The sequence below is a fragment of the Crocodylus siamensis genome, chromosome 5, assembly GCF_052110815.1.
Source record: "Crocodylus siamensis isolate JL-2025a chromosome 5, ASM5211081v1, whole genome shotgun sequence".
Classification (NCBI taxonomy): Eukaryota; Metazoa; Chordata; order Crocodylia; family Crocodylidae; genus Crocodylus; species Crocodylus siamensis.
In genome coordinates, this window is record NC_143399.1 from 184,134,798 (window position 1) to 184,160,525 (window position 25,728).

Genomic DNA, 25,728 nt, shown 5'->3' on the forward strand with positions numbered 1-25,728 from the left:
CGGGCAGCCCGCTTCGCAGTGGGGTGGGCGCGACCTGGGGACAGCTCGAGTCCGACCCTCGCCACCTCCATCATCCCAGCCAGGGCTTCGTCCAGCCAGGCTTTCAAAGCCTCCAAGTCCACAACCTGCCTGGAAGTCCGCTCGGGTGCTTTACTGCCCTCCTTGTAAGAAAGGGTTTTCCTAATATCTGAACTAAACTCCCCTTGCTGCAGCTTGAGACCATTGCTCCTTGTTCTGTCATCTGCCAAAACTCAGAACAGTCCTGCTCCATCCTCTCTGTAACCCCCTTTCACCGGTTAAAGGCAGCTATGAAATCCCCCTCCATTTTCTCTTTCAGACTGAATGAGCCCAGTCCCCCCAGCCTCTCCTCAGGAGTCATGTGTCCAGCCCCCTAAACATTTTCGGTGCCCTCCATTGGACTCTCTCCTTGGTTCCCATTAATCTCTCTTCACTTCCTCGGCCTCTCTCCTTGTCAATGGACTTGATGTTCCACCAGTCAAGCCGTCCTCTCTCCTGCAGCGCTGCTGTCTTGTAGCCCTCCTGGTCAGGCCTCTTCTATTCCACTGCCCTGCAGACTGCTTTTAGCTCTGAGTGGAAACCTTAACTGAAGTGTGGTCATGTGAACTCAGATGAAGAAGTGACTGACGTATGGTCAAGATGCGCGGTAAGGCTAGATTTTGTTTTGGAAGCTGTATGAGACACACATTTAACTATAATGACTACAGGATTAACTATGAAATCTCTGTGGACTATTTTTCCATAGTTTGCTATAGTTTTTTTTTTTAACTTAAATATATTCTCAAGCAAATACCTGCACCTTCTAATAGTTACTTTTTTTTTAATTTGATTGTAAACTGAATAATATATTGTTGAATAAACTGGCATGTTAGTAGGGGTCTACTGAACTCGAGGCAGCAGCTGGGCGATTTTGTAGGCAGACACCAGGGCCAGCAGCCATGTTTAGGGAGTGCTTGTGGTAGACCCGCCACAGTGGCCTTCTACCCAAGGCCACAGTGGCCCTGCCTTTTAGTGCTGATTGGCTACAAGGGCTGTCATATGGCCCCCACCACCAATTTCATAGATTTAATAGACATTAGGGGCTTGAAGGGACCTCGAGATCATCAGGTCCAGCCCCCTGCCGTAGGCAGGAAGTCAGCTGGGATCAAGTGACCCCAGCAAGAAATAAATCCAGCTGTTTTTTGAAGGAATCCAGAGTAGGTGCTTGCACCACCCATGGGGGAGTTTGTTCCAGACCCTGGACCCACATACCGTAAATAACTTTTTTCTAATACCCGGTCTAAACTGGCCTTCCTGGAGTTTATGGCCATTAGATCTTGTTATCCCTTGGGGAGCTCTGGTGAACAAATGCTTTCCCAGGTCCTGATGTACCCTTCTTACAAAGTTGTAGGCTGCCACTAAGTCCCCCCGAGTCTTCTTTTCTCCAGACTGAAGAGTCCCATTTCCCTCAGCCTCTCCTCGTACAGCCTTTCCTTCAGGCCTTGGATCATACGAGTGGCTCTCCTCTGGACTCTCTCAAGCTTCTCCACATCTTTCCTGAAGTGGGGGGCCCAATACTAGATGCGGTACTCCGCTGCAGTCTCGCCAGGGCTGAGTAAAGCGGGAAGATGACTTCCTTGGTTTGCTTGAGATGCATTGGTGGATGCACGCCAGAGTTTAGTTAGGTTTGCCCACCACCACATCATATAGGTAGCTTATATTCATCTTGTGGTCAGTCAAGACCCCCAAGTCCCTTTCGGTCATGGTGCTAGCAAGTGTAGCACTGCTGAGCCTGAATGCTGAAGGTTCTTCCTACCGAGGTGCAGCACCTTGCACCTCTCTGTATTAAAGGCCATCCAGTTTTGGCCGGCCCACATTGAGTGTGCGTCCAAGCCGGCCTGTATCCCCAGCCTGTCTTGTGGTGTGAAGGCCCTCCCCCATAATTTGGTATCATCCACAAACTTGGCCAGTTCACATCTGACTCAGGAATCTAGATTGTTTATGAAAACATTAAAGAGTACCGAGCCCTGAGGGACTCCATTGGTAACACTGTGCTACGTTGATTTGCTCTCTTCATCTAGTACTCTTTGGGTCCGACCCCATAGCCAGTTGCCTAACCATCAGACCATTTGATGATCTAGGCAGCAGATCCCCAGCTTAACCATAAGGACATCATGGGGAAGTAGATCAAAGGCCTTCCTGAAATCCAGATAAATGGCATCCACATCATGTCCAGGGCATATGTTACCTGGTTATAGAAGGAGATGAGGTTGGTCAGGCAAGACCTGCCAGTCACAAAGCCATGTTGACTGGCATTCAGAAGCTTGCCTTCTGTTAGTCTGGTGTTAATGGATCCCGTGACAATTTTCTCCAGAATTTTTTCAGGGACAGACATTAGAGTGATAGGTCTACAGTTCCCTGGCTCATCCCTCCTCCCTTTCTTGCAGATAGGGACCATGTTGGCTCTTTTCCAGTCATCCAGGATCTCGTCTGATGGCCATGATTTTTCAATATCCCTGCCAAGAAGGATGCAATGCTGTCTGCTAGTTCTTTCAAGACCCTCAGGTGCATTACGTCTGGGCCCGCGGACTTGTGAATGTCCAGTTTTTCAGGGTGTTCCCTCACCTGATCCACATCAATTTCAGGCCTGTCACCCACTCCCAAACTGGTTTGTGCCATTCCTGGTAGTATGATCCTTGTGGGAGGGTGAAAAACCAATGTGAAAAAGTCACTATGAGATTGGCCCTTCCTTGCGCCCCGTTGGATATCTCAGGGGCCCAATACTGTCTTTGTTCTTTTTCCTACTTCCCACATATCTAAAGAAGGACTTTTTGTTGTCCTTGATCCCTGTAGCAAGCCTAAGTTTGGTTTGTGCTTTGGCTTTTCTCGCTGCTCTCTGGAGGTGTGGGCGAATGCAGAGTAATCCTCTTCGGTAATGCTTCCTGTGTTCCAGCTGGTGTAGGCTACTCTTTTGAGCTTAATGAGGTCTAACAGTTCCTTATTCAGCTATAGGGGCTTCCTTGCTCGTTGACTGCATTTCTTGCGAGAAGGGATGGCTTTGCCCTGTGCTTCAAGGATTATGCTTTTGAGCAATGACCATTCCTCATGTACTCCCTTTTCTGGTGGGGTATGGCTTCTGTTTGCATGACTGACCAGTTCTCTCAGTTTGCAAAAGTTGGCCTTCCCAAATTAAGGACTTCTGTTTTACTGAGGGGTTTGTCTGCTCTTAAGTGAACTAAGAAGATGACCAATTCATGATTGATGTCACCAAGCTTCCCCTCGATCTGCAGATCGCTCACCAGGTCCTCCCCTTTGGCCAGGACCAGATCCAGCAATCCCTCTCCCCTAGTTGGCCCATAGACCTCCTGGGTCCTGCATATGAGAAAACTATACGACCTGTCAGATTTGGCTGTGCAATCATCCCAAGAGATGTCAGGGAAGTTGAAGTCTCCCATGACAATCAAGCATTGGGAGCATGAGGCTTCGACCAATTCCCTAATCAATTCCCAATCGAGGTCTTCCTCTTGTGGGGGGGAGGGGAATGGTCTATAGTAGACTCCTACAAGTAAGTTACCTTCCCTATGCTCGCCTCGTATCTCGACCCAGAGGGTCTCAAGACGCCCTTCCTGGTTTGGAAACTCAATCTGCAGGGAGGTGAGCTGATCCTTGACATAGAGAGCAACACCCCCACCCTCTTCCCCACACAGTTTCTCCTGTACACAGTGTAACCCTCTACTGCCACTGCCCGATCATAGGTGGAGTCCCAACAGCTCGCCATAATTCCTACAAGTTCATAGTCATTATCACATAGGAGAAGGGCCAGTTCCTCATGCTTGTTTCCCAAGCTCTTGGCATTTGTATACAGGCAGTTAAGTCTACCATGTGAAGCCCAATGCTTCCCTGAGGGGTTCAGAGGGGCCCTTCCTTGGGCTGTTGCCAGAGTAGGATCCCTTAGGCACCCCAAGGTATTGGTAGTGCAGCTGACATGGCCTGGGCTAAAACTGTTAGTAGACTGCCTATCCCCCAGCGGTTTCAGTTTAAAGCCCTGTCAAGGTCAGCCATTTGGCTGAGAAGAGCTTCTTCCCTTCCCAGGTGAGGTGGAAGCCATCCCTTCCCAAGAGTCCACTCTCACTGAAGTGAGGACTGTGGTCGAGGAAGTCAAACTCCTCGCAATGGCACCATCACCAGAATCTTCTATTCACCTTGCCAATGCACATGTCCCTCCAGAGCCCCTGCCCTGCGACAGGGAGAACTAAAGAGAAAACTGTCTGAGCCCCCAGGCCCTTGAGCCCAGCTCCCAGAGCCCTGTAGTCATGCATGACCTGGGCCGGACTTCTCTGTGCTGTGTCATTGGTGCCCACATGGATGAGGAGCATGGGATAATAGAGGGCCAGATGAGTTTGGGGATCCTCTCTGTCACATCCCGGACATGAGCTCCAGGCAGGCAGCAGACCTCACAGGCTAGGGGGTCAGGGCAACAGATCACTCCCTCAGTCCCCCTAAGGAGGGAGTCACCCACCACGATAACTCTGCACCTTCTTCTAGGCACAGGTGCTGGTGGCCCTGTGTCCTCCTCACACACTGGAGCTGGTGGAATGGCTGGCTCCGTTGAGGCGAGAGGTGCAAAGCAGTTGTGCAGCTCCAGTGGAGTGGTACCTCTAGTGCTGCGCCCCTTTGGGCTGGAGACAACAGTCGTCCAGGCAATTCCAGGCTGGACTTCATGGCAGTTCTTAGGTTCCACCACCTGTCATGACCCATCGGGTGGAGACCCTGAAAGTAAGGGTCCAGCTCCTGCCTTGCACCACTAATGGAGCGCAGCCGCTAGACCATTGCCTGGAATTCCTTAATCTGGTACTCCATGGCCTCCACCATTGAGCATACCCCACAGGGGGTATCAGTGCCCTCAAATCCAGCTGCTTGCAGTCTTGCTAGGTAGTCTCCACAAGGAGCCAGGGGCTCCATCTGAGTGGAGGTAGAGGCCGAGGGTCCCTCCTGGGAGGGGCCAGGGACTGCAGGCTCCATCAGGGTACAGGCCAGAACCATGGGCTCTGCTTCAGTAGAGACCCCAGGAGTGTCAGAGCAGGGGAGTCCAGGTACAGGGGGAATTGGTGAAGAAGGGCAGGGCCATATGGTGGACAGCCCTTGCAGCCAATCAGCAATGATTCCCCCTGCCCCCACATGCTGCATAGCTGGGCCACAGTAGCCACAAGGACTACTGGTTCCCCAGAGGGAGCCAGCATTTTATTTTCGGTAATTTTTTTTTTTCAGAGAGCCTGCTGAAATAGAGGTTTCTGTGAAAATTGTGCAATTGTGATTTTCATGGGTCCCTACATATTAGTCAAGCTGCTAGTTTCTCTTTACCTGGAGAAAAATGTGTGTTGTGTGATGGGATGGTGTGCCACACCTTCTGCACCCACCCCCACTTTTCAAAATCCTAGATCCACCCATGTATCTACCCTGCCTTCTGGTTGAGTGATTGCCAGCAGGGCTTTGGGGTAAACCGAGTGTGAAGGTGATATGGTAGCAGTGGGGAAGGGAGTGAGGAATCACTGGTGGGTGACTTTCTGTGCTTTTGGACTTGAAAGGGAATGGGCCAGGCCCTCCCCACGTGTAAGGTTTGTAGGGTAGTATTAAATATAGTGGTTTAGTTATTTGAATTGTTACCCACTAGAGGCAAAAATGAAGATTACCAATTTTATTGCAATTTAGGCCTTAACACATTATAATTTAAGTCTTGCACTAGCTTCTAGTCATTAAAAATAATAATAGTAGTAGTATTTTTTCTTAATAAAGCTCACTTGGTATTTTTCAAGTTTTTTAAATGATTAGAAAGTGTTTAATTTTAAATACTTTTCCTTTAAATTTTTTTATCTATATTTAGTGCTCATAAAAGGGAATGAGAATAGACTATGCTGGTGATTAAAACCCTCCATTTAATACAGAGATGAGATGCATAAAAGCTCTAAACATATAAGTAAAACACCACAACCACACAGCTCTCTCAGCAATATGCCTTATCCCTTACCTGAAAGAATCATCTTGAGTATAGAAAATTACAGTAATGTAGTTTTGATATGTGTTTTCACATCACTGCTTATCTTAACAAAAAGTTACAGTTTGTGGCAACTGCAAAGGTATTTTTTGATGGAGACACCTGGTCTACTTGGAACTAGACTGAAACCATTCATACGGGTCCATGAAATAGCTGTCGAATAGCTAGATAGAGTCTGAAAACTACAGAATGTTTACTTACCCTACAGTAACTCTGATTCTTTGAGATGTTCTGTTTCCATATGCATATGTTCAAGTGGCATGGGGAACCTCTGTGTGTGGCACACAGGCAGACTGGGGAGAGAGCAGGGGACACAGTGACAGCAACTGATCAAACAGGGGAAGGGGATTGGAAAGGCACTTTGGGAGGCTGGGGACTTTCTCTGTGGCAGTTCTACCAAAAAGGTTGGCCCCCACTGTTTTTGAACACAAGTCTCTTTTTAGGCCCACACCTCTGCTCTGCACACCTGCCAGCCCCACATCTAAGGGTATTAAAGAGTAGGGTGGCCAAAACCACTCTCCAGGTCCTTTTCCAATACAGATGTCAGACTGGCCGGGACTCTGTAATGGTAGGTAAGGAGTGTCATTCACAGAATGCATGTGAAAAACTTCTTAAAAGATTCCAAGTCCTGCATGGTAAATGAATGTTCTTTCCACATGATTGTCTACATGTATTTCACTTGTGGTGATTGGTCCCTGGGCTTCTGACTGTAGGTGCTTGGGGACTACCAGAATAATAACCATAGAAATGTTTTGGATCAAAAAGCAATGCTGAATGAAGATGCAAATTAAACTCTGTGTAGCAACTTTACAAATCTCTGAAACTGACAAACATCACGGGCTGCCTACACTCTGGTCCAAATGGGCATGTTTCAGTACATTTCTGAGGCCTATTTTGACAGTCTTTGCATGGAGGTTTCCCCTTCATAGGAAAGAATTCCTTAGCAACTTTATCCTATCTAGATCAATGCTTTCCAACCTGGGGGTCCACAGACTACGTCTATGGGATCTACAAAAGATGACTATGATCAATCAGAAGTATGTGAATACCTACACTTACAATTCAGAGGGGTCTGCACCTCTATTTGAATTTTTTTAGGGGTCTGCAAATGAAAAAAGGTTGAAAACCACTGGTTTAGATAGCCTGAAAGGCATCTGACATTATCCAAGATATGAAGTTTGACTTCTCTCAAAGTACATTTAAGCTTGGGTAATACTTCAAATAGGGAGTCAGTACGCAGAATCCATGTTTGCCATGCAAAACTGGACAGAGTACCACTTCTGCACAATCTCTGGGACCCATTGATTTGTTGTCATTCATTCCCAGCTATTCTGAAATGAAAGCAAATGGTTCTCAGGTCTCAGAGAAGGGGAAGGAAACTGGATCCCATGGCTCTTCAAGTATTCAACTACACCATCAAATCTACTGACATGAGTTAGGTATAGGATATCTGTAAATGCCAGGAGGAAGGAGCAAACATTCTCTTACAAGAAATTTCTGCTCCTTTTCAGAGACTTGACTGATCTTTGGTGTCGATAGAACTGGCTCAAATGCTGGATTTGCTGAGGCCTGGGGATGGATATCTTTGCTTCTGGTCACTATAGTATCAACTCTCCTTGAATATAATATTGGAGAGGAACCTCAGTGATTGTAAAATTCAGTCCCCATGCCATCATAGGCAATGGCATCATTTAAATCCATTTATTCCCTGTTTTAAAGCTAGTTAGTTAGTTGCCCTGCTGTTCCTGTTGGAGGACTGTTCTAGTATATCTGATGAAAACCTTCTAGTTTTCAGCCCAAAATCATGGTCAGTTTGTACCCATTTATTTTTGGTCCAATTTTACCTTTAATTTAAATAGTTCTTTTCCTCTTTCTATTAATTTATAGGGGCAGTCATATCCGTAAGTGTTTGTTTTACTACACAGCTCTGAGAGGCACCACTCAGCTTTTTTAGTCCCAGCTTTTTTAGTCTCCTCTTGCAGCAGATGGTCTCAGTTGCCTTTTGATGACATTTAAACCTGCATCGCTCATCTTTCATAGATTCATAGATTGTAAGGGTCCAGAAGGGACCTCAGAAGATCATTGGGTCCAGACCCTGTGCATTAGGCAGGAAAGACAGCTGGGGTCAGGTGAGCTCCTTTCAGGAGGATGTCCTAACCACCAGGCTGTAAAGTACAGGCAGTCCTCGACTTACAACTTTTTGAGTTACAACGTTTTGCACTTACAACATGTATAAATTGTCACCCTGTTTCAAATTGATGACATCAGTTTTGACTTTATAGCACTTGATCTGATGCAACACCACGCCAGTGAACAAGCTTGCTGTGTTGCTCATCTCCCTGGAGAACATCTGTCCAAACTTCTTTGGACACTTTCTTTAAGAAAGCAGATAGGACTCCAGAAAAACCTGCAGCCAAGACTCCCAAGAAGACTCTAGCCAAGAACCCTTCAAAAAGTCCAGCCAAAAGCTTTTCAAAAAGTCTAGCAAAGTCACCTCAAAGAAGTCCTTCCAAATCAATATGATTGCTATTTACAATATAAATACATTAATGTAGCTTTATTACTCATCTATAAGTGATCGAATACAAAATTCTGGGGTATTTTTGGTGAAAACAGGGTATCGAGCCTTGGTTCATAAAACCAATCCCCCATTTATAACATTGTTTTTTATGAGAAAATTGGTTCTGAGTTACAGCGTTTCGACTTAAGACACTGTTTTCAGGAACCAATTGTGTTTTACAGGACTGCCTGTATTTTAGGATTTTCTCAATCCTGTCTTTTCAATTATTCCACAAAAGTGGAACTGCTTCAATATAAAATTGGGCCAGAGAAAAAAAATGAGAGATTGCCATAAGAGTCCAATCATTAGGGCATTCACCTTAGGTTCAGATGAGTCAAGTTTCAGTCCCTGCTCCAATGAATAGTGTCAGGTTGAACAGCTTCTAAAGAAGAGATTGATGGATCTCCTTGAAGTATTCTATAGTTGGGACCTGCCTCATTTGTGGCCAGACAAAGGAATTTTTGTGGCTGTCATGGCACAAAGAGACAATTTCATGGGCATTTCATGGCAGCCCCAACTCTTGCTGCTGATTGGCAGGGAGGCCCCAGGGGGACAAGGGACGAGGGGGTGGCCACCATCTTGGTTACTTGCTGCCCTTTGTGCAGCTCTGCCACTCACCACTGATTGGTGGAGGCCCCAAGGGGGAGAGGCGGGACATAGGGACAGCTGTCTTCCCCTCTTGGGAATGCTGCAAAGCAGTGAGAACTGCTGGCTCCTACTGGGGAGCCAGCATTTTATTTTTAAGCATTTTTTTTTAAGTTAATTTCATGGACAATTGTGGATTTCATGGTTTCTGCAAAATCCATGAAATCACAAATTAAGTAGATCTCTGTCTACTGTCCAGGGAATAGGGCACTCTCCTGGTGGAAAGATGTGTTTGAACTTGGTTCATCTGCACTGTAGGCAAGTCCTCTAGCCACAGAGCTATAGATTACAATAGGGGAGGACAGTAGCATTTTTTGGCAAGAAAACAGTGACCTTTTTTAGCTACCTAGCTACAGAAGAGTTCATGCCTGTGAAACTCCAGCTGTGAAAAGGTACTTCTCTGCACATTCATAAGGAAGGCAACATGATGCTGAGACACATTGTGTTAGCTCTGTGCGTGCTAGCTGCTGAACCAGAAGCAATATAAGTACATTGCAGCATGCAGGGCAGCGAGTGGTGCCTCTCAGAGCTGTGCTGTGGTTATATTGGATTTCAGTTCAAGACCCAGCATGTGCAGAACTTCTGTGATGTGCCTCAGTATTGCACACTACCCGGAGCCACATGCTAGCTCTCTTTGAAGGACTGGATTTAGCCATATGCCTTTGAGCATGTCTAACTGATTAGCTTGTGTAGAATCCTGCCCAGCATGCTGGATCTTGTGAAGCCCATACTTAGGCAGCGAACTCTCCTCATCCATTATAAAAGAAGCTTAACCACCTAATTTGTAAGAGCCTCCAGGCAGCAAGGCACTTAAAATTTAGGCACTGAAGTGCTGTGCCAAAGCCCCCTTACAAATATAACCACACACACATGCATGCACGCACTCCTGTGACACCTCCCAGGCTACGCAGCTGAAGCCTGGGTTTACTTTACCAAATTCTGCTGCCCTAGCTATGTTGGCAAGGAGTGGAAAGAGAAAATACCCCATGGCTACATCAGCAAAACCCTGAGTGGAAATAGCTCTGCTGTAGAAGAAAGCTTCTTCTGGCAGAGATTTTACTGTTCATGGTTGGGGGCTTCTGGCAGAACTGCATCCACACCAGACCTGGCTGCAGTACCGCTGCTCCTAGCAGTGACAGGAACCCTGTAATGTGGGCTAAACTTTAATTTCTCGTCAGGGCTCCCCCTGATAGCTCATGCTTGCAGTGGTTCCCACAATTGTTTAACCTATCCCCCCAAAAAAGAGAAAAAAAAAACATTTAAGTGCTCCCTCATTTTGTCAGAACAAAAAATGCTTAGTATTAGGCTCAGGTTTTACCTTGTTTGTGGTTGATGGCTGTCATGAGTACCTATCAATATAACTACAGAGTTTTGCCTGCTAGAAACATGTTAGGTTAACAGTTGGGAGGTTAACTAAACATTTTCTTGGTGAAACACTTTCTCTGTTTGTTAATTAGGAAAACTGTGTTTGGAACCGGAGCTTATGCATTTGTTTGGAGGCATCCAGGGAATGAAACTCAGCAAAGGTGTAATGTATTTTAAAAGCAACTTACACAGAGCCTGTTAAGAAGCTGCAGTTGTATTACATTTGGCTAGACCCTTATGATTAGTAATAGGCACAGTTATGTACTAGTGGCTAGACTTTTCAAAAACTAATTGCAATTTCTATCTGAAGTTAAAAGATGAAATCATTAATTGCTGGAACAAAGAATGGGAAGTATAAAGAATTAATTTGCATGGAGAGACAGAGAGTTGGCATATGTAGTGGAAGAAACATTTTGGAAAGTATTTTTTAAATATCAGGAAAAGTAGCAGACAAAATGTGTAAACAGTTCCTTTGTGTATTTTTCCTTTAAATCTCCCACAGTTATATTAGGTTAGAATATAGTATATTAGTTTTTACAGGAGAAGTATAGATACGTTAAGTTGTAAAAGAAGGTTAGAAAGACATGTATTAAATAAAAATACAGTGTATTAGCTATTGCATATATTAAGTATGAAATGATAGTTTAGACTAGCCTTTTCTGGCTGTGGGCTGGAGTGACCCACCATCAGTCAGAAGCAGGCAGGCATCAGGACCGGCAACTGCTTGTCCCCGCGCCTGCAAGGAGAATGTGGGCAGAGGAAGCCCCTCATTGCAGAATGCTGCTGAAGCCCCACAACCATGGGTTGGATTCAGCCTGCAGGCTGTAGGTTGTCAACTCATGGTCTAGACCACGAATTTAATGGTACGTTTCTCAGAAAGACTGAAAATCAAGAGAAAAAGACTATCCTCTAATGATGAAAATACCTGTACTTTATTTACTTGCATTGTTCATTAGCTTGCTATGGAAATCTTTCTGTTTTCTTTTTGGTGAAAAACAATGGCATATCAAAAGTTGTTTAATGATAAAATAAAGATATAGCTTCTCACTTTAATATGCACATAAAAATTAAAGACTTTGTTAATTGCTTAGGATGGCAAAGGATGACTACAAAAGGCCCAGAAAAGCAATTGTCCAGTAAGTAGTATAATTTCAGTAGATATATGAATTGTCCACAAATAGGCAAAATAAAAATCTGTATATATCTCATGCATTTGTGAACTTTTAAAAATTTTTCTAAGTGCCAGGTTCTCATTAATAACCTAAGGAGACTTTCATCTATCTCGTCACTACAAATCCATTGCAAATAAGTAATGATCAAAAAACAGCTACCATTTTTATAACCTATATGAAGTTAATAATTTTGTGCTTTCTATTGATATTTATCCACAAAAACTGCCACATTTGGCACTGACTGACATCCTTGCTGGCATTCTCAGACCAAAACATAAGTCTTACTGCATATGTGTAATGGGCTTTGGTGGAACAGTGAGGAAAACCTTGTAATCCTGCTACACTGCTTCCCTCTTATGTGCATAAATATAAGATACAATTGTTTAAAGCTGTTAGTGTTTTTCATCCATCCTAAACTCATGTAATCCTTTCTTTTTAAGCTGAGGAGATTGTTTTTTTATGGGGAAGGGGGAAATTGAAGGGTTTTGAGTTGAAATTTGGATCACCGTGGGTGATATTAGGAAGGAGAGGACATGCTTCAGCTCACTTTTTAAAGTGATCCTATTTTTGTATTTCTTGAGCTATTCCATGCTTTCCAGTTCTGAAGATATTTATTTAGAAAAACAATAAGGATTTTTTCCAAAACCAGAATCTTTAAAAAGCAAAGGACTAAGCATTCCTCACTAAGTGTGTCACTGACTTTTGTGCCATCTTTGAGATCTGAACTTACCTCTTGTTCACTAGATGATCACACGCTAGAAAAATAATTCCAGATGATCTGCAGAGGAAGCAAGGTTTATTAAAGATTGGGCAACGTGCAACATACCATCTTGGTTCTGGACAAAGAAGGAATCTGAACTTTTGGAACAAGATGCAGTGTGATGGAAGAAAAGGTATGTGATTTAGAGCTTGCTGTGTCTGGCCAAGGGATGATTACTTAAAAAATCTCAAGGAAAATAAAGGATTTAAAGCTAGGCTTGAAAATTTCAGATAATAAATTGACGATTAACAATATCCCTGGGTGGTTACCCTTCCTGTCAAGGACAAAAAAAGGAGATTTTGCAGTCCTTTATGGAAATGGCTTCCAGATGGGAAGCATGGTCTACTATCCAAGATTGGATGTGATTTAGTAAGGTTTTATCAATAAAGAAAGATACAAAAATATTTGAAAATAATCAGAGCTATGACATTGGATTACACTACTACAGCTATTTTTAGGTGGTTATTCATGCTTTTCTTATGCAGACTACTGCCCAAGTCTTCTGAAGAGTGAGAGTCTTTGGAGAAAAAAGTGATGTCATGCAGTAACCACATGACTGTGGTCAGGGCGTGTTAATATTTACAATACCAAATAGGATTAAACTGATTTTTAAAAGTCATATTCAATTCTTCCATTATGGCATCATCACAATACATTAAGGTTATCATTGTCATCAAATTTTCTTGTAAACAAACCACATAATTTTCCCCCCAAAATCAGCCCCCTCTAAATTGAAGTGTATATAGTAAGTGGGGATACTGGTTTTCTGCCTAGGATGAAGCATGCTGCTTTGATTCCTGCTCCACAGTGCAGCAGCTGTGTCATTACTATTCAGGCAGCTGAGGGAGTCAGGTAGCTTAATGGTTTATTGTTCTTCACTCCACAGGTATTAACAACCATCTCTCTTTTTAGTAATCTTGAAATTACACTAACCTTTCTTAGGACAATGTTGAGGTCTTCCAGCTGCTCCTGGCCTCTCCTCTTATATCACAGCCTTTGAGACTTTTTAGCTTTTTTCATATCATACATCCACCCATAGAGATCGATCTTCAGAAGGAGCTAGGGTTTAAACTTTAGTTAAGCAGGAAAAGGAGGGTGATTCAGCTGAAGTTTAGGCTCTGTCCCTACTCTATGCAGCCATAACTCTGGAAAAATCTTTTTTCTTCACTCTGCCTTTCAAAAATAAGGAATGTGTTATATTCAGGGTCATGTTGCATGTGAGAAAAATGGTATTATTAATATTATTACAATGTATGTCCTCTGCCATCCAGAAGGCTAGAGTGTCTTCAAAAATAAGTTTTTCTGGTGGTGTTACTCATCTTTCTTGCCTTAACATGTTGGGATTTCTTTTCATATTTCTGTAACTCCTACCTGGGTTTACAGTGCTTAATTTGGGAATAATCTTAACATTCCTTTACTATTTTTTTTGCCCTTAAGTTACCAAGATGTAGTTTTACTCTATGGATTTACCTCTATCTTAATGTAGAGGGAATTTGTTTTTTACAACAAAAAATCATATATACAAAAATTTAGCAAGAAATCTAGAGAGAATGATACAAAGAAGTAGTTATAAATGCATGTGGTGTCAATCCTAAAGTAATTTTGTAAAATGTTAGAATTTAAGATTCAAAGTACTACAAAGCAGCCAGAGCACACTAGACAGCCATCCAAGATTTACAACCTTCTTGAAAATGTAAAATATGACTGCTAATTTGTCTTGAAAGAATAAATTGCATTTTAGAGATAATTTTCTCTAAATGTGAGAACAGCTGTACCTATCAATATCAAAAGAATATTAAAATATCCTTCTGAAACTTTACCATAAAATGGACCATCTTTGCAAACTGAGACACATAGACCTTATTGCAGTTTCTTTTCTATAACTACCTGAGACAACAGTTAAATAATGCTTCAAAGACTCATATAGTTCCTCTAGGATTGTAAGAGTTTACTGGAATAAGAGCAACAGGAGCCATTTATTAGGGGTGTGCAAAGTGGGCCCTATTCAATTTGGATTCAGATTTGACCCAAATCGGGGACAGTCATTTGATTCATTGATTTGGATCACTGTCCTTCATTTGATTTGGCCAAATCCAAATCTGAAGATTCAGTGCTGATTTGGAGAATCAGCAATTCGAATGTAGACACAGCTTTAAATGTTTTTTCTACATACCTCGAGATACCATCACAGCTTGTGAATGTTGCAATGCTGGGGAGGATGGAGCGTCCCACAGGAGCATGGGGGTTGTGTGTGTGTGTGGGGGGGGGTTTCCACATGCTTGGCAGCAAACCCAGAAGTGGACCGGAAGTATTTCCGTAAGCCTCGTGCTTTTGTGGGACACTCTATCCTCCCCATCATTGCAGCATTGATGAGCCACCTGGTACCTTGAGGTATGTAGAAAAAACATTTAAATCTGTGTCTATGTCCGAATTGCTGAATCTTTCTGAATTTCTCCAAATTGATTCAGAGGGTTCTGATTTGATTCAGAGATTAAAGGGTTTCCTGATTTGATTTGGATTCAGAGATTCGGCCACTGAATCATGCCAAATCTCCACCGAATTGAATCAGGGACCAAAGCTTCACACAGCCGTACCATTTATTACCTTTAGAATTTAAAAAAAGCCTTGTTAGAAACATTCTCTTCAGTTGCACATGAAAAGAGGAACATGTTTTGGAAAAGAAAGTTTGTTAGGTAACATTTTATCAACTAACAACTTAGATAAGAATATACTGGTACTGTACAAAGCTAAAGTTGCATGCATAGTCACTCTGTTTTGGAAGACCCTAAGCGTATTGTTGGGGGTGCACTCAGAGCCACCCAGTCTCTTGACTAGCAACCTGCTCCTCCTAATCTGAATGCTTTGTGCTGAGCTCTGTGCAATAATAAAGGGACTCCATGTGGACTGCAGCAACTTGAATCTTTATTTAAGTGTGCCATAGTCATTGCTACTGCTTGAAGCCATGGGGTACACTGTGTGATCAGAGTTGTTGCACAATTTACCAAGCACATGGAGCTTCCTGGATCCTTACTAGTATTACCCTCCAAGTCATCCTTCCGACAACTTCTGTTCTAATCTGCAGGTTTCCCACAGCTTGTTACACTGAAGGCCTGGGCAGTGGGCACACATGGATTGGATGCAAGTGAACAGAGTTTGGCAGCATATCCAGGCTCATTTAGAGGGTAATTTAGACATATACTTACAGATCCCCCTAGCGTGCACTTTATTATTCTTTGTGATTTACAAAGGTTGTCTGAAAGGTTGGGGGATTTAAAAAGGCGTTTTTAGTCTTTCGTTTTAAGTTTAGGAAGAGCCAGATTTCAACTGAGTGCAAGGGAGTCTGTCCTGGGTCTGGCATTGTTCAACATCTTCATTAATGATTTGGAAAATGGGATCCAGTGCATGCTTAGCAAATTTGCGGAGGACACCAAGTTGGGTGGAATTGCAGACACTCTGTAAGGTAGGACTAGGATCCAGAATTACCTGAATAAATTGGAGACATTTCCACAGTCAATGAGATGAGATTCAACAAGGACAAATGCAAAGTCCTGCACTTGGGACAGAATAACTGCATGCACAAATATAGACTGAGGCATGTAGGTTCTGGGGGTTACAGTGGACCACAAGCTGAGCCAACAGTGTTCTCTCATTGCAAAAAAGCCAACAGTATCCTGGGTTGTATTAACAGGAATGTCACTTGCAAACCAAAAGCAGTGATTCTTCCTGTTTGGCACTGGTAATGCCTCAACCTGGAGGCCCGCATGCTGTTTTGTGCCCCACACTTCAAGAAGGGTATGGACAGTTTGGAAAGAGTTTACCACAGGGTAACAAAATTATTAGGGCCCTTGAAGGCAAGACTTAGGAGAAAAGCCTGAAAGCGTTAGGGTTATTTAGTCTGGAGAAGAGAAGGCTAAGGGGGATTTGATAACAGTCTTCAAATACCTGAAGGATGATTATAGAGAGAAGGGATATGGGCTTTCTCCATAGCTACGGGGACAGGACTAGGAACAATAGCCTCAAGCTGCAGCAGGGGAAATTTAAGCTGAAAATTAGGAGGAACTATTGGAGTGGTTAGACATAGGAACAGGCCAACAGAGAAGTCGTAGAATCTCCATGCTTGGAAGCTTTCAAGAGCAGGTTAGCTAGCTCCTTGGCTTGGATGGTTTAGTCAGGGATGATTCTGGCTTGAGTATGGGGGCTAAACTAGATGAAGTGGTGAGGTCCCTTCCAGCACTACTTTTCTGTGATTTTAAGTCTAACCATTCCTGGATTTTCTTAGAAGATGTTTGGGAACTCTCAGTGAAAAGTAATATGAGCTTCACCTTAACTATAATGAAATCTGGCTTATTAGTCACTGGAATAACAACTCATATTATGGTCTAAGTGCATGGAATCACTGCCAGCATCCCAGTTGTTATACACAAAATACATTTTCTAATTTATCACCTGTTGAAGCAAAGACATTTTCAAATGTACACACAAAGTAAATCACAATGAATTTTGCTCCTGGTAATTAGCTGGCTTAAAAAGATAATGTGCTATGTCCTCTATAGTACCTGTCAAACCAGCTAATATTCACAAATGATTGGATATTCTGCAGCTTTTCTTGACTCTCAACAAGATGATCAACCTTTCCATTTTACAGAATTATCTTCTATTGTGGATTAACAAATTAACCAGATTTACTGCATGAGCAGAATGAGTAAGAGTCTTGAATGTTTAATGAATACTTAGTTTTCTTAAACTGTTAAGTATTAAAAAGATGTTAAGAAAAACAAAAAACTAAACACCTTTAAACACCTTTAAAAATTAAGTTAAATTTTTCCTTTCTTTCAAAAACTCAGTTTTCTATCCTCTTGGGATATCCCAGTTTCACTGGTTAACCAGTCACCAGAATATCTTCCAGTTTAGACTGGCCCTGGATTTTTAGTGCAAAAAGAAAGGGGGAATTTTAAAAACTGTTCCAAGACTTCCTTTCCATATATATGATAAAAGGGGGGGAAAGAAAAGAAAGAAAAAAAAGAAAGAAAGACATAGGCCTGCTTTTTTTCCTTTCCTTCTAGGCAGCTTGTCCTTAAAGCAGAGACTTGCAAGTCTTGGAGCAAATGTGAATGTGGAAGAGACTGTTTGTATCCTTTATGGTGGTACTGTAACATAATACAGAAGAATGTGGAATTAATGTTAGGGTAGAAAACAATACACATAAAAAGCAACAGGATTCAAACTACAGCAATATGCTATAAAATTAGTATGAGGCAAAAGCTGGATATATCTAGGTTGAATGTTAATCCATCACCTAGTAGAAAAATAATTACAGTTATCTTAGGAATCTGCTCTATAGCAATCATATTATGTCAGCGGTTAAGAGGAACAAAACAAAAAGTAGTGTTTTTTCAAGGCCAAAGAATATATTTCATGCTACTGAAATCTTAACTCAACTTGGATGAGAAATATATACTGTCAGAGAAATATTGTTGAAAATGGGGATTATAGCCGATTCCATATTCATCTAAATTAGGAAATCAGTTAGGGAAAGAAAATGCCTTTTAATCAAAATTATTTTTGTTGTTTCAGAAAAGAAGAACTGTGTGTTACATATACGTGTCCTCCTGCATAGTGTACATTCTGATACAGTAAATTCAGCCAATTTTCTGGTATTATTCTCAAGGTCTGTGCCATGGATATTAGAGACTTCCATATGGGTACATTTATTCCTCTAATTTTTTCCATTTCCTTTTCTGGTAATAACTTTTTAAATTAAGCATTTTAGTTGAAATTTAGTACCCCTCTACTTGTGCTAAAGAATCTGAGGCTATCCGAGATTTGGTGTTTATTTATTTTTTGAAAGTGCTAAATCTAACAGTTCCCTTTTTCTTTATTTAGAGTTTTTAGCAGAACTGAAGATTGACACCCTAACATCTATTGCTGGATGTCCAGTAAGCCACTTATTTTATTCTAAGTTATGATGCCAAAAGACTGCTTGCTGTAGTTTGACATAAGTTATCCAGGGTGAGCGAGGATGCTGTTTCTACAGGCAATCACACATAAGCTATGCTGTCTCCAAGAAGGCCTTGTTCCTGCTCCCATTTTGTATCAGTAGAAGTGTGTTGTTGATTTCAGTGGTGGAAGACACTGATCCATTGAGATGAGGTGAGAGGCAGAAAATTGAGAGTGCCTTCATTTTACTAATCTGTTCCAACTATTCCAAAAAATTCCTGTGAAACAACAAACTACAGTTGTGCTTAATGCTCAAGACTCAGTAATAAAAGAGAATGGTTTATTTCTAGATTACTGTTTAACATTTCAGCTTTCTTGTGATCTTGGTGAACCCTGTTAGCTTAGCTGGAAAATATATATCGTTTCAGTGTTACACTGGACCTGAACCAGTTTATTATTGGTTGGAATTGCATTTGCCTAACTTAACTTTCATATTTCAGTATATGCCTGCCCTGCAGTCATTTCTAAACAGAAGTTTGTTGATATAATATAAAAATATGAGCTATTTTAAGCAGTTAATTTTTATGATGTCAGATGTTTTATTTTGATCCCACCGTCTTCTGCTTTATTAAGTGCTGTGTGGCTAGATTGTTTCTAATACCCTGGATACCTTGGGTACTTCTACATTGCGCTTTATTGTGTTGTGTAGAAATACCCTGGGTCGAACTGAAATATGTATAGAGGTTATTTGTATAAGTAAGGGCTGGTGAATTTTGCCTTTCTTTTTCCCCTCAAAAATTTTGAGAGAGGTGTATGTGCAAAATGAATGGAACTGGACATAGGCCTTCAAATGAGTATCAGACAACTGTAATTGTGTGTAACTTCAGAAATTTAATTGACAACCTGAGCAAAAATACAAAACTGAGGTACTACAACCAGCTATAATTAAACATTTTACTATAATCACATCTATGCATAGATCTGTGGTATAAATAAGATGCGTCATACTGACAGTTAAATTAGGTGTTCAACTTACATGTGACAAAGTCCACATAAATCAAATCTCTCCCTTTCCAGAAAAACCTCATAATTTACCACTACCCATAAAGTATCCTCTTTATAATCGATAGTGATTCCTGTATGGAATTACTTTGTGCAAAGAAACTTTCTTCCATCAGTGTCCTCAGCACAGTTACTGTATGGTTTGGCAGTGTGACAGAAAAATATCCAATCAGCTCAGTAGTCGTCTTTGTGAAAGGATTTAGCTGTCCAGATTCTAAACAAATGTTAATTCAATTCAAAGTAAAATAAATCATGAAATTTAACGAGTTAATGATGAAAAGGTTAAACAGCATCTTGAGGAAAAAGAATAATTTTATCATCTGACTGTTAAGCAACTGTTTGTAGTAGGGCTATGAAAAGCTTCGGCCCTCAATTCCATTCGGTGGAAATTCGGTTCGATTTGGTGGCCAAATCTCTGAATCTGAATCAAATCGGGAGACCCTTTAATCTCTCTGAATCGATTCAGAGAGAGTAAAAAAGATTTGGTGATTCAGACATACACACAGCTTTAAATGTTTGGTCTACATACCTCAAGGTACCAGGCGGCTTGTGAATTATGTGATGCTGGGGCAGATGGAGCATCCCACAGAAGTGCAGGGGGCTTCCCAGCACGCTCAGCAGCAGACCCGGAAGTAGACCAGAAGTACTTCTGGGCCACTTCCAGGTCCACTGGGGAGTGCGTGGGGGGGCCCCCCGTGCCTCTCTGGCTCAGCGACTGGTGCCTCCTAGGTCTGGGGGGGAGGGGCACCCGGAGTCTTCCCATGGCCGATTGCTGAGCCAGGGGTCCCCCAGCACGCTCCCCAGTGACCCAGAAGTACTTCTGGTCCACTTCCAGGTTTACTGCACTGCGGTCCTGTGGGATGCTCTATCCGCTCCACCATCACAGTGGTCATGAGCCATACCTGGTACCTCAAGGCATGTAGAAAAAACATTTAAAGCTGTGTTGTGGGGGATGGGGTGGACCACCTGGGGTTGGTCCCCCGTATCCCCTAGATGGCCCCTGGAGAAGAGGGGGAATCTGTCGTCCGTACCGCGCTTCCGCCGATCTCGCCTGCCACGACTTGATGGAAATTTGGGGGGGTTCACCCGTCTGGGGAAGCGGGCAGTCCGGACGCGATCCCTCAGCTCTAAAGTCCAGGGGTCCTGAGGGCTCCTCCTCCCCTACACCCTCACCCGGTCCTCCGGGTTAGCCGCCCTCTCGGTGGCTTCCTACAGGGGCTAGCCCCTGGTAGGTAACAGTGTCAAAAGGAACAAAGTAATGTAATGTCAGCCCAAACGTAGGCTTCTCTGGGGCGGAGGTTATCTCACTCTCACAATGGCCTTCGGCCCCAGTCGGGTGAGGACCTTTGGCCCCTTAGTCTGTCCACCAGTCCCGCAGTGGGGTTCCATCCTCCCCCTGCAGGACCCTATAAGAGTCGTTACGGTACCCGGCTTGGGCCGGGTGCTGCTGCCTCCTGCGGCCCTGGGGTCGGTGTACCCCTACCGCCTGACACTCGCGTCCCGTGGGCATGTTGAGGCTTACTTCCACCCCCGCGGGTCCTGTTGAGTGGCCAAACAGCTTGCAGCTGCCTGAGGAGAGTCTTTCCATCGGTGCTTCTCTTACCAGGACCCTCCGGATCCGCTGCCGCTGGCTTGGCTGCCGCCGGCTCTGCTGCCACTGGCTCTGCTGCCGCTGGCTCTGCTGCCGCCGGCTCTGCCGCCACCGGTGCCACTGCTGTCGGCGCCGGCCTCGCTGCCGTCAGCCCCGCTGCCGCCGGCCCTGCCGCCGCCGGCTCCGCCGCCGCCGGCGTTGGCTCCCGCCGGAGCCTCTCCCTTCTCCTGTTTGGGGTTGGGGGGCTCCTTTTATCCCTCCGGGCCGGTCCCGACCCGGATCTGTCTGGGTTCCGGGAAGGGGAAGGCTCCCGAACCCACTTCCGGGTTCGCACCCGGAAGTTAGGCTGGACTCTGCCGCTTTCCGCCTAGCCCCGGCCCCCCGGGTCCTTGACCCCTTCACATGTGTCCATGGCTGAATCGCTGATTCTCTGAATCAGCATTGAATCTTTAGATTCAGATTTGGCCAAATCAAATCGGGGACAGTGATCCAAATCAACAAATTGAATCACTGGCCCCAATTTGGGCCGAATCCAAATTGAATATGGCCCATTTCATACACCCCTAGTTTGTAGTTCAAACTATTTTGACTTTCTGTTCTTTCTTTAAGAAGCTTCACATAAACATATAAAGTAATAGTAATAAAAATAACACTTATTTTAAAAAGGGATAGTGTGATGGGGTGCTTCAAGTTGTAATGACATGGTACTTGGAACCAAGAATAGAAACATACTAAACAATACTAATCTTTTATTGTTTTCTAATTTTTATAGGCATGTTCATGGAACATGTGTGCTGTGCTTTGGCTCCTGAAGCTTTGGAAAAGGTGACACAGGAATTCATTGTAAGCATCTTGTGATTCATTCCAAAGTAATAAAAATGACATCTCAAATCAACAAATAAAATGATTGGGGTTTCACCCTATTTTGCTATGTAATTGCATTTAGTAAGGGCAAAAAATATCTAGAACATTTTGTAAACTTTTTCTAGACACCTATGTAGCTATATCCACTAGTGGAACTAAACAGCTCTCTTCCTTTCACATAACACAAACTCTTGCAAATATTTAATGTTTTATGAACTTATGATTAACTGCTGAAGAACTGAGTTTTCTAATAAAATATGGAAAACATACTAGGTAAATACTGTTTTCATCACAAATCATCCCTTTCTTTGGCATTTGATTACAGTATTTAAGATCATGGAATGCCAGATGTTACGTATTTAAGCTGATGAAGCTACCTATTTTCTAGAAAACTATAAACATTTTGTTACTTTCTTCATCCTACTAGCCTGTAATTCAGAAGGAAGAGCTTGATTTTATTTATTTTTCCTAACTTGGTATATACATGTATTGGGGTTCCTTATTTGGAAAATGTTTATATTACCCATGAATTATAGATGTTACATAACATTCTTTAAAATCACTTTGTCGCACCTGAGAATAAAGCAGTTCAAGTTTTCACTTGAAGAAGTATCTGCTAACAAAATATCTTGTGTATTTTTTCTTTACTTTTATGGACGGAATGGTGGGATATTTGGAAGTGTTTGTGTTTGCACAAAATTAAGAATATGAGGAAAGTGCACGGACACAGTTTGGTTCCTCTGTTTTACCATATCGAAGAGTAAAAGATCTCTCTCTCTCTCTCTCCCTCTCTTTCCCTGCAGACACAACCATATGCTCTGTTTTAGCATCTGGTGGGTTCAACAGTAGAATACAGAAAGACTGATAAGTGACTTTCCAAACTATTTGGAGGGATACTAAACAATCCACATACATTATGGAAACATAGGCATTACACTTACTAATTATCCGGATTTCTCAAATCTCATCTGGCCTTTTCCTCTGAAAACACAAGTTTGCCTTAGTGTGCCTTATTTTTTAATATTTTTCTCCAAAGACAAGTATTAAAAATCATGAGTGTAATGTCCCACCCCTAACACAATTGGCTTAAAAACATGAGATGAGAAAAATCATGCTACTTATTTTTTTCTACTTTTTGATTCTTTAAAGGTGCACTTAGATCATTATTTCAAACTTCTCCCTTCAAGTGCGAAGACTGGAGACTTAAAATCTACAAAACAACATCAACATGACATGCTCACATAAGCACATGCATTTGGATCTGAAGCTTTAGGAAAACCACCAAATAATACCAGAGGTAGGAATGTAGAAGTGGAAGGGACGCTTGGGTCATCATATCTCAGTCCCTGACATAAAAGTCAACAATATAATACTCTCATTCATTAACTGATAAATCTTCAGCTTAAAAACAGTTAGGTTTCTTCCCCAGTATGGCCTAGAGGAAGGCAGTTCCCAAGTTTCATTGCTTCCATGGTCAGGAATTTTCCTTTAACTTCCAGCCTGAATTTATTTATAACTAATTTATACCAATTTGTTATTGAACTGACATTATTTTTCCCTCCTTGGTGTTCACCTCCATGACGTGTTTATAGACAGAAATCATATTCCCTCTATGTGCTCATTCTGCTAGACTAAACAAGCCAAGCTTTTCCAGTCCATGCTCATACGCTCTCCATTTCACTGAGCATACTAGTAACCCTTTTCTGCACCTGTTCCAGAATGAATTAATCTTTCTTGAACATGGATGTTCAGAATTGTATGCAGTATTCCAGGTCAGGTCATACTAGTGTCTAGTACAATATTAACATGTTCATTATAACCACTGGGGCTACCTGACCTGATGCATCCTAGGATCTCATTTGATTTTTCTCATGGCTTATAGTCCTTTGTAATCAGCTAGTACACCAAGGTTCCTCTCTTCTGTTGTATCCAATGAATGAGATTCAATTTTACAGCAGAAATCTGTTTTAGCAGTTTCTAAATTCATGATCTTGAATTTTATCCCAGTTCTATTGCTCCAGTGTTCTAGGTTACACATTTCTTGAGTGAAACGTATTGATGAAACAATTAAGCAAGAGATTGATCCCAAAACAGGGCTTTGAGAAATGCTGCCATTCTCTTTTCAGCACAGCCCAAGAGCCACTTACCTACCTTATGATTGCACTTCCCATTTAGCAGTGCATCAAATACTTTACTGAAGTCCAGATAGACTAGATCTAACACATTATCTCTGTCTAGAAAATTAATCATTCCGTCCAAGCATATTGGATTAAACTGGCAGAATCTGATTTTAGGAAATGCACATTGCATTTTATCCCCTTTCAATTAATCTCTGGCTCTTTATTTTTTTTCCCTTCAAAATTTGTTTAAAGCCTAACTTTCTACTGAGGTTAGATTAATGTGCCCAGATGCCTTTTTCACCCCCTTCTTAAATACATGCACTAGAGTTGCCATTCTTCAATCCATTTGATATTTCTTCCTCCAGCTTGTTTAATTTATCAAAAATACTTGCTCAGGAGCTTTCAACTTTGTATTCCAACTGTTTCTGTTGCAACTTTATATTCCAACTCTTTCTGTTTTTGTGATTTTTCTGGTCCCCTCACCTTGAGTTCTGTATCCTCCTCAGTTGTAATTTCTGCTTCTGTGCCCTCATTAGCCATCTGATCTTTGCTCCTATGTTCATGAACACGGATTTCATTGAAAACAGGTAAAATAAAATAGTAATTTAGTTTAATTTAGGGGCTGGGTCAGGGCACATGCTGGCTCCAGCGTGTGGGTGGGACCAATCTGTGGGCCTGCTCTGGCTTGTGGACCAGCCCCATGACCCTCATCCATGTGCCTGGATGAATTTGATGCTCTAAAAATATGAACATTTTAATAAATGACCTGTGGTATAAAGTCAGCTGTTTCACAGGGATTGCCTATGTACACACACTAACTCTGCAGAAAGTGGAAATTCAGTCCTAATGATTTTACCCTTTCTCACAGAGGGCTAAGGTACTATGGTTTAGTTTCCACATAAGGCAGAGTATAATCATGCGCATAGGCAGTTACCACAGAGCAGCTGATGAATGGTCTTACCCCACTGTTCTTATCCTGCAGTAAGTTATTCCTATCCATTGTCACAGAGTGCTATCCAGGGGTTGCTTGGGATTACTGAGGCATTGTCAGGTCTCTGAGACAGTTCGCCAAAGCCAGTGCAGTCTTGGCTTCTAGAGTAGGGGGGACCCCAGGCTCCTTCCTATGTGGTTACCATAGCTTTTTGGGTTTCTCACCTTCCCTGGTTCTCTATGGCCTTGTTTCAAGGAGCTAGCACCTCGTTCTACTCCTACAAGAGGAAACTTTACCTTTTGTTGAGGAAATCCAGTGCAACCTGAAGTTTCAAGCAGCAAATTAGTATCTTCAGTAAAGGCATTCCTTTGGGTCAAAGTTTTCCTGCCCCCAACCTCCAAAAGGTTAAGCAGTTCCTTGGCCCCAAATCCAGCCCACACAGCCCAGAGCACCCCACCAAAGATTGCTGTGTTGGTCTCCAGGTCCTGAGTCCCAAAGGTTCTCTCCTGGTCTCTGACCAGACTCTCTCCAAACTCTCTTTGCCAGGAGCTGACACGCTGCTTGTTCTTACCCACCTCTCCATTGGCAGGGTTAGTTAGATACTAACTGAATCAATGGCCTCAAGCTGCAGCAGAGAAAATTGAGGTTGGAGATTATGAGGAACTTTTGACT

The 25,728-nt window shown here is 42.7% G+C and overlaps 1 long non-coding RNA gene across 2 annotated transcripts; it reads left to right on the forward strand.

The window, feature by feature from the left end:
• Positions 1-59: 59 nt before the first annotated feature.
• Positions 60-17,801, forward strand: LOC149865022 (uncharacterized). 2 transcript variants are annotated; one of them, XR_016442342.1, is made up of 4 exons: positions 60-664; positions 12,536-12,684; positions 15,634-15,733; positions 17,615-17,801. It is a non-coding gene; the product is annotated as an uncharacterized LOC149865022 (long non-coding RNA). The 2 variants fall into 2 exon arrangements; XR_016442341.1 differs by lacking the exon at positions 60-664 and adding an exon at positions 6,508-6,617.
• The last annotated feature ends 7,927 nt before the right edge of the window (positions 17,802-25,728 follow it).